The sequence below is a fragment of the Papaver somniferum genome, chromosome 9 (genome assembly GCF_003573695.1).
Source record: "Papaver somniferum cultivar HN1 chromosome 9, ASM357369v1, whole genome shotgun sequence".
Taxonomy (NCBI): domain Eukaryota; kingdom Viridiplantae; phylum Streptophyta; class Magnoliopsida; order Ranunculales; family Papaveraceae; genus Papaver; species Papaver somniferum.
In genome coordinates this window covers 114,319,929-114,329,100 of record NC_039366.1, presented here as the reverse complement: position 1 = coordinate 114,329,100, position 9,172 = coordinate 114,319,929, and the positions used below count along the sequence as shown (strand labels likewise).

The 9,172-nt window shown below is 37.1% G+C and overlaps 1 long non-coding RNA gene, 1 other non-coding gene and 1 pseudogene across 2 annotated transcripts; 2 read left to right on the top strand and 1 right to left on the bottom strand.

Annotated features, from left to right (window-relative positions):
• Nucleotides 1–1,503: 1,503 nt before the first annotated feature.
• On the bottom strand, nt 1,504–4,108 carry LOC113313728. The gene is made up of 2 exons (XR_003342009.1): nt 3,938–4,108; nt 1,504–1,847 (listed from the first exon to the last, which is right to left on the bottom strand). It is a non-coding gene; the product is annotated as an uncharacterized LOC113313728 (long non-coding RNA).
• A 1,570-nt stretch (nt 4,109–5,678) lies between these two features.
• On the top strand, nt 5,679–8,773 carry LOC113313727 (annotated as a pseudogene).
• A 67-nt stretch (nt 8,774–8,840) lies between these two features.
• On the top strand, nt 8,841–8,912 carry TRNAP-UGG. Its single transcript has one exon. It is a non-coding gene; the product is annotated as a tRNA-Pro (tRNA).
• The last annotated feature ends 260 nt before the right edge of the window (nt 8,913–9,172 follow it).

Here is a 9,172-nt window from a genome sequence, read left to right as displayed (position 1 = left end):
GCTCTCAATCTTTCACGTTCGCGAGTTAAACGTGCTTGTTCAGCATAGTGTCTTTCAATTTCTTCTTCAATTGTTTGTTGATTTCTTTGAGCTTCTCTCTCATGTAAAATTCTCCTTCCTTCCTCTCGATTCCCTTCGCCATCTTGATTATTTCGTCCCTGACGTTGTCCATTCTCTTGATTTCTATCATTTTGCCTATCATCAAAAGTTTCATTTTGTGGAACGTAACGATCATCAGTCCTTTCTCTATCTTCGCGATGTTCTTCATTAGGATTTGGTATTTCTTCTCGAATATTATTTCCAGCATTAACTGTGGGTGAGTTTCGCCTCATCTCTCTTCTAGTCGATCTTGAATATGATCTTGTAGTACTTCTCGATCTTCTACTTTGTAGTCTCATATTTTCCATCCTCAATTCGTGATTTTGCCTTGTTAGATTTGCACGTTCTTCTGCCTCATCTCTTCTTTCTTCATGTATTCTTCGTCTCAACGTTTCTAACGCTCCAATTTCCTCATCTCCATGAATTATTCCTTCATCTGCTTCTTGATTTCTCTCTACCTGTCTATGGTTCCTGGTTTGCTGCTCTTCTTCTACTTCTTCTGCTGAATTTGATCGCCAAGTGTGTACACTCACTCTATCATAATCTATTGTTCCATTTTGTACCGGTGTTTGCTGAACTGGCGGTTGAACTTGATTTTCTCCATTATTTCTCCTTCTAGTAGATTCTCCCATTTCACTTCTCTCCCTTCCAGCAAGTCTTTTACTTCTTCTTCTAGAAGTTGTCGGTTGTTCCGATACATTTTTCCTTCTAGCCATTCTTTCAATACTAACAAATTCTAAAAGATTATGTAAATTTTTTTTACCAATTACTTTCAATTCTAATAAATCACAATATTAATCTTCAAGTTTTTCTAGAACAATCTTCAATCCCTGTTTCTAGCGCCATTATGTAGTTGCAGGAAATCCTACACTACACCCCTCACAAGATTTCATTAACATTCAACTCATTTTTGTATTAACAATCTTAATTTTATTGATGAATCTTTAAACAATATTACAAGAAAAGATAAAGGGATTAAGAACAACAACCACTCTTGATTTTCTATCTCCTAATTGTTTTTTATTCCTCTCTCTAAAAAGATCTCTCCCATTTTCCTTTACAACTGAATTGCTATTTATAGGGAATTACATAGTGGATGACAGCTAATCTGTCCTTTGTTTTCGGATATGGCTTGTGACATTCTCGCAACCTTACAAATATTAATTTCGCACACTTCCTAATTTTCACAAGTCCATCATATTTTTCTCATGATTTAGGTGATGTCGTTTATTATGTCGTTTCTGAAATTGCTTTGCGACATTGTTGTGTTATGTTGTTAATAATTTCGCTGAAGTGTTGCAGCTGCGAGATTCTGATCCTACAATCCCGACCTACTATAGATATAAAAAGTAAAGTGCTTAATATTTAACCGGCTTTCCCCGGTCTACTAATATAAAAGTAAAGTGCATAATATTTAACCGGCTTCCCCCGGTCTACTAAAAAATGTAAAGTGCGTAATATTCGACCGGCTTTCCCCGGCCTACATAGAACATAGCAAGAAGCCGTGGGGAAACACGGTCACTCCTTGCAGGGAATTCACACAACACATATTACACACATATTTACATTCATTGCAAACATTGCACATACTGATATTAAAAACACATCATGCTCGCAGATAGAAAGAAATCTCAATGATTACAAGAAAGTTACAGAGTTCCCACCTGATTTGATGACAAGCCACTCCTACCTTGAATTCCTCAATCCACTGGTTCATCCTTTGAATCGATTGTTGTTAATATAGACTACTGTTAATCACACAGACACTCTAAAAATTAGCCAAAAGGCTCATATGAGGTTCATAACAAGTCGATTTAATGGTTCTAAACCATTTATGGTATTTTATTCTCTACCTTTAACATAACTAAGAGTTTACTAATCCGATTGGGTTGATTCTACAGTTCACTCGATAAGTCTAGAAGAGATTTACAACTTTCTAGAAAGAACCAAAGACTAATTCGGATCATAAGGGTCGAATTCATGTTTAATAGAAAATCTGGCTCCAAGCCCAAGTCCACTAAACCAATCCGTTGGACCAAGGTCTACTATATCTGAGTCAACTAACGGTCACAAACGGTCAAGGAAGCCAATTAATGGTCCTCGTCATGTCAAAGTCCAAGGTCAAAGGTCAAGTCAAAGGGTTAACTGGGTCAAATCGGTCAAGGTCCACTGTGTCAAGTGCTATTCAACATAGTCGACTCAGTCAAACAACTGAGTCAGTCAGACTAAATCCTGACTGAGCTTAATGGACACTGACCTGAGCCATTGCGCAGGTCATAACTCTAATGCACAAACATTATGCAATACACAACAGGCTAGGACCAAAAATGCATTTCTAACTCTCCTTGTAAAACACATAACCAAGTCATCTCTTTATCAATACAATTCTATCGATTCAATACAACTGCAATACAACTCAGACCTCATCTGCAATTTCTATCTCCAACACTTATTCCCAGTTTGTAACTATGCCACTATGATCACCTGCAACTTACTATCAACATTACAACCAACCCATGAACTGTGTTTTAATTCTTCTCACCCAACACCACCATTACAGACTCCTTTTATGCAAGTCCTGTAACAACAATCTTCAGAACTGCCATGTCTCTATTCAATCCGTCAGCATTACTAATTTATCCATCTGCAACATCACCATCTCAACTTCTCATTCCACCACACTTCTCCATCTCAGCATCAACATCAACAACACTATTAAGCCTCAACTTGAACCATCTCCATTACATTTTACAGCCCCACCTGCAACTATTGCTGCTCAGCACTATCTCAACTTATCTTCATTATCAGTTATTCGGAAACTCAAATATGCGCCTACACAACCTGACTCGAACTCAATTGCAGCCCTCTGCTTCAACAACCAACAATACCACTTTCATCCTATCTGGTCCACTACTGCAATTAAACATACACAACTTGACCTCTTTACAATATTCACTTGTCCCTTGTAATCTCATATCTTCATCGGTTACCCTTTGCAGCTTCTCGGCATCACAGGACCACTGAGATCAACACCAGCCATTCCGGACTATCACACAACAACACTATCTGAGATATAACTCAGAATCCTAACACCACCACCATTTATACTTCAGCTCAAGCAATTCTGCGTAAACAACATTGCAACCCTGCCACCAATTCAGCTTACAACTCTTATCTGCACCACAGTTCAGTTAGATTCAGAACATATCCCCTTCACAGCCTCAAGTCAATACCACAACCATCTACAGAACAACTTCATCAAACCTGTCATAATATTTCCCCCAGCAGTGCCCTAAACATTCATCTTAAACCTTCAATCCATTCATTCATCACCTTGAAGTCCAAGACAAACCCATCTACAATCTCAATCATACTTCATACCTCACCAGCTGACCTGCATATTGAACACCAGTCGCTTCTTTAATTCATTACCAACAACTTGGATCATAACAGTAACTCCATTGCATCTCGGACTACCCTTGAGCTCCCAATTCTTTGAACTGAAACTCATTCATCTTATGATTCTTCATTGAACTTCTTACGAACTCCCAGTTCTTTGGTTAAATCATCAGAACAACTCAACAACAGCAATTAAACAACAACCCTCTTCTTATTCATTTATCAGAACCTCAATTTAATTCATCTTCTTCATCTGCAGATGCCGACTAGAACAACCTAATTTACATGAACCCTAATTCTATATGAAATCAAAATTAAACTCTATAAATTCATCTACACTTCAATTGACAACAAACCCACTATTTAATCTAACAAATCATAACGATTTCATAATAAGAATCAACCAAAACAGAAACTCTGAATTCAAACACCGTTTTACCTTTTCTGAGAACTTTGAATTCGAGACTCGAATCAACATCATCACTCTCGATCAATCCTTGCTCTCTACCTAGCCCTCACGATCTTGTAACTTAATTCCATCTCTCAAAACTTGAAGAATCACCAGAGAAAAGCAAAGAGAAGAAGAGAAGGGAAAGAAGGAGAGAGAAGAAAGAATAAATACGAATGAGCTGAGATCGAGTTTATCTCGATGGGTTTTGATGATAAGACCAAGGAATTACCAAGGCGCCCACAAAATGGATAAGGGCAGCCAGGAGGTTAATCCAATGATATCTTCTTCGTCCGGTACCCTATTGACACGTTCGAGTAGTAATTTCGTATCTAGATCGTTGTTAGATTAATTTTATTAATTAAAATCTAAATTAACTAACCGAGTCATTATCGGCTAATTCGTCTCTTGACTGGTCAAATAGCGTTGACGAGCTTGAGTGTCCTTATAAAAGCAAAACTTTAAGTCCTAAAATTTTCTAATTCATTAATACTGCCTCATTTGTTACAAGAAAATAAAGACTTTGATAAAAATTTCGGAAAAACTTTGGCCTTTTGGTTATCTCCAGTTGACGTATCTTCCATTCAACGCGCTCTTAAACAGTTTCTTCCTGGTTTTTGTAACTTCGGTTGCTAACTTTCAAAATTTGAGCTCTTCTTTGCCTCTTAGGAGAACATTTTCCTGGATTGACTTTTAAAACTCACATATTCCTTTTAATATGTGAGTTTTAATATTGATCTTATCACAGTGAAAACCTTAAAAGATGTCATCACCAGCATACAGTGGTGGTGACATCCGTGGCTTTTCGAGTTCTATCCAATAGTACTAATTTCGTATCTAGATCGTTGTTAGATTAATTTTATTAATTAAAATCTAAATTAACTAACCGAGTCATTATCGGCTAATTCGTCTCTTGACTGGTCAAATAGCGTTGACGAGCTTGAGTGTCCTTATAAAAGCAAAACTTTAAGTCCTAAAATTTTCTGATTCATTAATACTGCCTCATTTGTTACAAGAAAATAAAGACTTTGATAAAAATTTCGGATAAACTTTGGCCTTTTGGTTATCTCCAGTTGACGTATCTTCCATTCAACGCGCTCTTAAACAGTTTCTTCCTGGTTTTTGTAACTTCGGTTGCTAACTTTCAAAATTTGAGCTCTTCTTTGCCTCTTAGGAGAACATTTTCCTGGATTGACTTTTAAAACTCACATTTTCTTTTTAATATTTTCAATCTTTTTAAAACCATCACATATCTTAGAAACAACACCTTCAAGTTCGGTAGCACAAAGACATTTCAATTTAGAAATTCAGATACTAGAATAAAAATTAGAAGAGATTTAGCAGAAAAAATACAAAAGAAGTGAATTTTGGTGTGACCTGAGTGTTCGAAAGTGAGGGAATTTATAGTGATAAACATCTAGCTGTTTTTTCACGGTAACAATCTAGCCGTTGGCGGCTAAACTTCGACCGCTGGCGGCTTAACCTTAGCGGCCTCCTCTATCACTCCGGGCGGTTTGACTTTAGTACGCCACCACTTTCCTTTTACAATACTGGAGTGTCCCACTTAACCCATCCACGTGGCTCACCAAAATATGAGTTTTCAAATTCCCATAAAACCTTATTCTATCGGCATGGAGAAAAGACATTTTAGATTACAAATCTGCAGCAGAATAAGGAACTTTTCATTAAATTATCTTATCACAGTGAAAACCTTAAAAGATGTCATCACCAGCATACGGTGGTGGTGACATCCGTGGCTTCTCAAAACCACTCATCTCAACAATGAATTCACGAATTCCGTCATCTCTAACATCAAAAAACGTAGCAGTGATCGGCGCTGGAGCTGCTGGTTTAGTTGCAGCTGGAGAGTTACACAGAGAAGGTCACACCACAGTAGTCTTCGAACGCAGTAACCAAATCGGAGGAACATGGGTTTACGATCCAAACATTGAAATTGACGATCCATCCAATCTCGAAACATAATCCATACTAGTCTATACAAGTCTCTTCGATCAAATCTCCCTAGAGAATCTATGGGTTTCCGAGATTACCCATAAAGAGGTGTTGCATTATTTGGAAGATTTTGCTAATGATTCTAAACTCATTGAGTTGATTAGGTTTGAAACGGAGGTGTTTCATGTTGGGTTGTTGGAAGATGATGATAAGGATGGGGAGAAATGGGTGGTTAGATCAGCTGAAAAGATGAGAGGTGGTGGTGGAGAAGCTGTGGATGAGGTTTCGATGGTGTGGTTGTTTGTAATGGGCATTATACTGAGCCAAATATTGCTGAAATTCCAGGTATATATATTTGAATCCCATCACGTTTTTTGAGTTTAGTCGATGTTTTTTTTATTGCAAATTGAATATTCTAATGTTTGTCAATTGAATGATGATATGTGTGACTGTGGGCATGTTTAGTAAATCAGGATAGCACGAATCTTGTAAGTCCCGGAGAACAAATCTGAAATATGTACAGTGCCCTTTGCAAGGTAACTTTGATTGTTTACTGATGCTTATTTTGCTGCAAATGGTCATTGATCTGCCTACTTCCATGCATGTATGTAAGAACATTAGAGCTTAAGGACTAAGCTTACTCAAAGACAGTATCACTGTTTTTGTGTAGACAGTCTTTGATAGAGTGAAACCGAAGTATGTTGAAGGCCCACATGATTTCTGAGCTTAATGATGTCAGAAACTGCAGGTTCAATTCACATATACCTACAGCGGATGATTGTACTTCAAATTTTGGTCCTTAAGCTTAAGTAATTTTAGCAACAAATGTAGTGGTCATGAATGTTACTTTTGTGCGCCATATGTTCTGTCTAGGTATTAATGAATGGCCTGGAAAGCAAATGCATAACCACAATTACTGAGCCATTTCGTGATCAAGTATGAAACAATTTGTTTTTCTCCTCATACTTATATGTTTTGCATAATGAACTATATTTTTTGCATTTGTTGGTAGATGCATGCTCTAGAACTTGCTTTAATAATATCACTGGAGTTGGATGTTTTGCGACTCTATGATGATGGAGGAATGGATTTAAGTCATTCATTAGAAATGATATTCGCCAACAAGAGAGATGATGTAGTCGTTCTTATTAATAATTGAAAATTGTAGCTAAACAGAGAATGGTTCAGAAAAAGCTATACAGATAATGGTGACAAGGAGGATAGTATCAACCTAAATTGTATAGTTCATACTCCATGGAAAAGTGACTTTCTGTAGCAAATTATGTCTTTCATGTAGTAGCACAGGTGGATTAACCCAACAACAAAAGTTGCTATTATTAAATCATGTGAGATGTAGTATTTTTTAATTCGCTGGCAAATTTGAACCTTTTCTACTTCTAGTAATCTAAATTATAACTGCATATCCTGCTTACCTTGTGAAATGTTTTTCTATTTCGACGTTTGTCCACTGTTGTATAAGTCACAAAAGACACCTCCTCGAAACCCTTATAGTCATTTGTGCTTAACTGAGGTTGTATCTCTTACTTCTATTTTATGGTTACGACTTATGAGTTCGTTGGACCTGATGTGAGTGTCCTATTTTCATTAAAAAAACATCATTTATTCTGATATAAAAATTCAGTTAGATAGCTTCATCATTTCTTCTTTTTTTTCTTTTTAAAAAAAAAGAGAAGCTTCATTTTCTCTTCAAGCTAGTACTCCACAGAAACTAAATCCTTATCAAAGAAAAGAAAAAAGAAGCGATAGTTTTTTAATCGAATGCTTTCCATTGTGTGAGGCGGATTCCAAGGACTGGTTTGACCATGTCTGAGGTTAATTGAAATTGTTAAACTTTTCTCAGTAATTTTAGTGGAATTATTTACATTCTGCAAGTCGAATTCCAAAGATTGCTTTGACTATATCTGTGGCTAGCTTGGCAACATTTAGGAGTTTGAAGTTTTGCAAACTGGTTTGTTGAAACGAAAAATGAACTCCTTAGACTTCAAAATCAGCAATGTGAAATACCATCTTCTTTTTTACGTTCCTCGGCGTTCTTCATCGTAGTTGGAGAAGAAATTGACTGCAGTTAAACAAGTTTTGTGGGAAAAAGGCAACGAGAATATGCTTGAATGTCATTGATGTTTGTGTCATCTCCCAGATCCTTTTCTTTCTTTAGTTAAGTATGTTTATTATCTTCTTGCCCTTTACAGGTAGTGTTCGTGATAGGAATGTCAGCTAGTGGTCAGGACGTCTCCAGGGACATTGCTGAAGTTGCAAAAGAAGTTCATGTTGCAGGAAGATCTCTCACTGAAGGCGTACCTACAAAGCTGCAAGGCCATGAAAACATGTGGCTTCATTCTACCGTAAGCCAATTCTTTGATTGCAAGTTAGAGCTGCTTGTTCCAAAACAAATGTATTCCAGAATTGTTTAGACTCAACGACGCCGAGGAGACCTGCTAACTATAGACCGAACAGCACAGATAGAGAGTACCCATGATGGTGGCAGAGTGGCTTTTCAAGATGGGAACTCCGTCGCTGCTGATGCCATTCTGCATTTTACGGGGTATGTTTTACTACCCTTGCTTTGGCCATTTGACATAGCTGAATCCTATTCCTCCACTCAATTCATTGTAGGCTAGGCCATATCGGTGGTAGTTGCACATTCTTCATTCCTGATCAATTCATACATGACTGACCCATTTCAATTTGCTATAATCATCTCTCTAAACGTAACCCCTTGTAACTTTCTAGTACGATTATCCAAGGGGCACTACATAATAATCAAGTACATCAGGTTGTGCTAGTCCTCTAGATTCAGTTAATGTTCCCATCTTGTAGCCGTAGTTAATTATATGAGCCTGTAAATTTCGAAGATGCATGGTAGCTGTGCTCAGATTGAAACTCTGATCATAATAAAGTAATTCTGTTTTCCATAACAACAGGGCATTTGGTCTAGTGGTATGATTCTCGCTTTGGGTGCGAGAGGTCCCGAGTTCGATTCTCGGAATGCCCCCTAACCCTTTTATAATATGACACATGGATCATGTTATCACCCTGTTCTTCATGGATCGTGGTTTTTACCATTTTTTTTATTAAGTCACCTATTAGTTAATCCTATCCAAGTTCTATCTTGTTTATATTATATTATTATTATGACACATAAATCATGTTATCTCTTTGTTCTTTGTGGATCCTGGTTTTTACCATTTTATCAAGGCACGGGTTAGTTTAACTAGAAGCCACATATAGAAATAAAATGCATTCACTACCCAG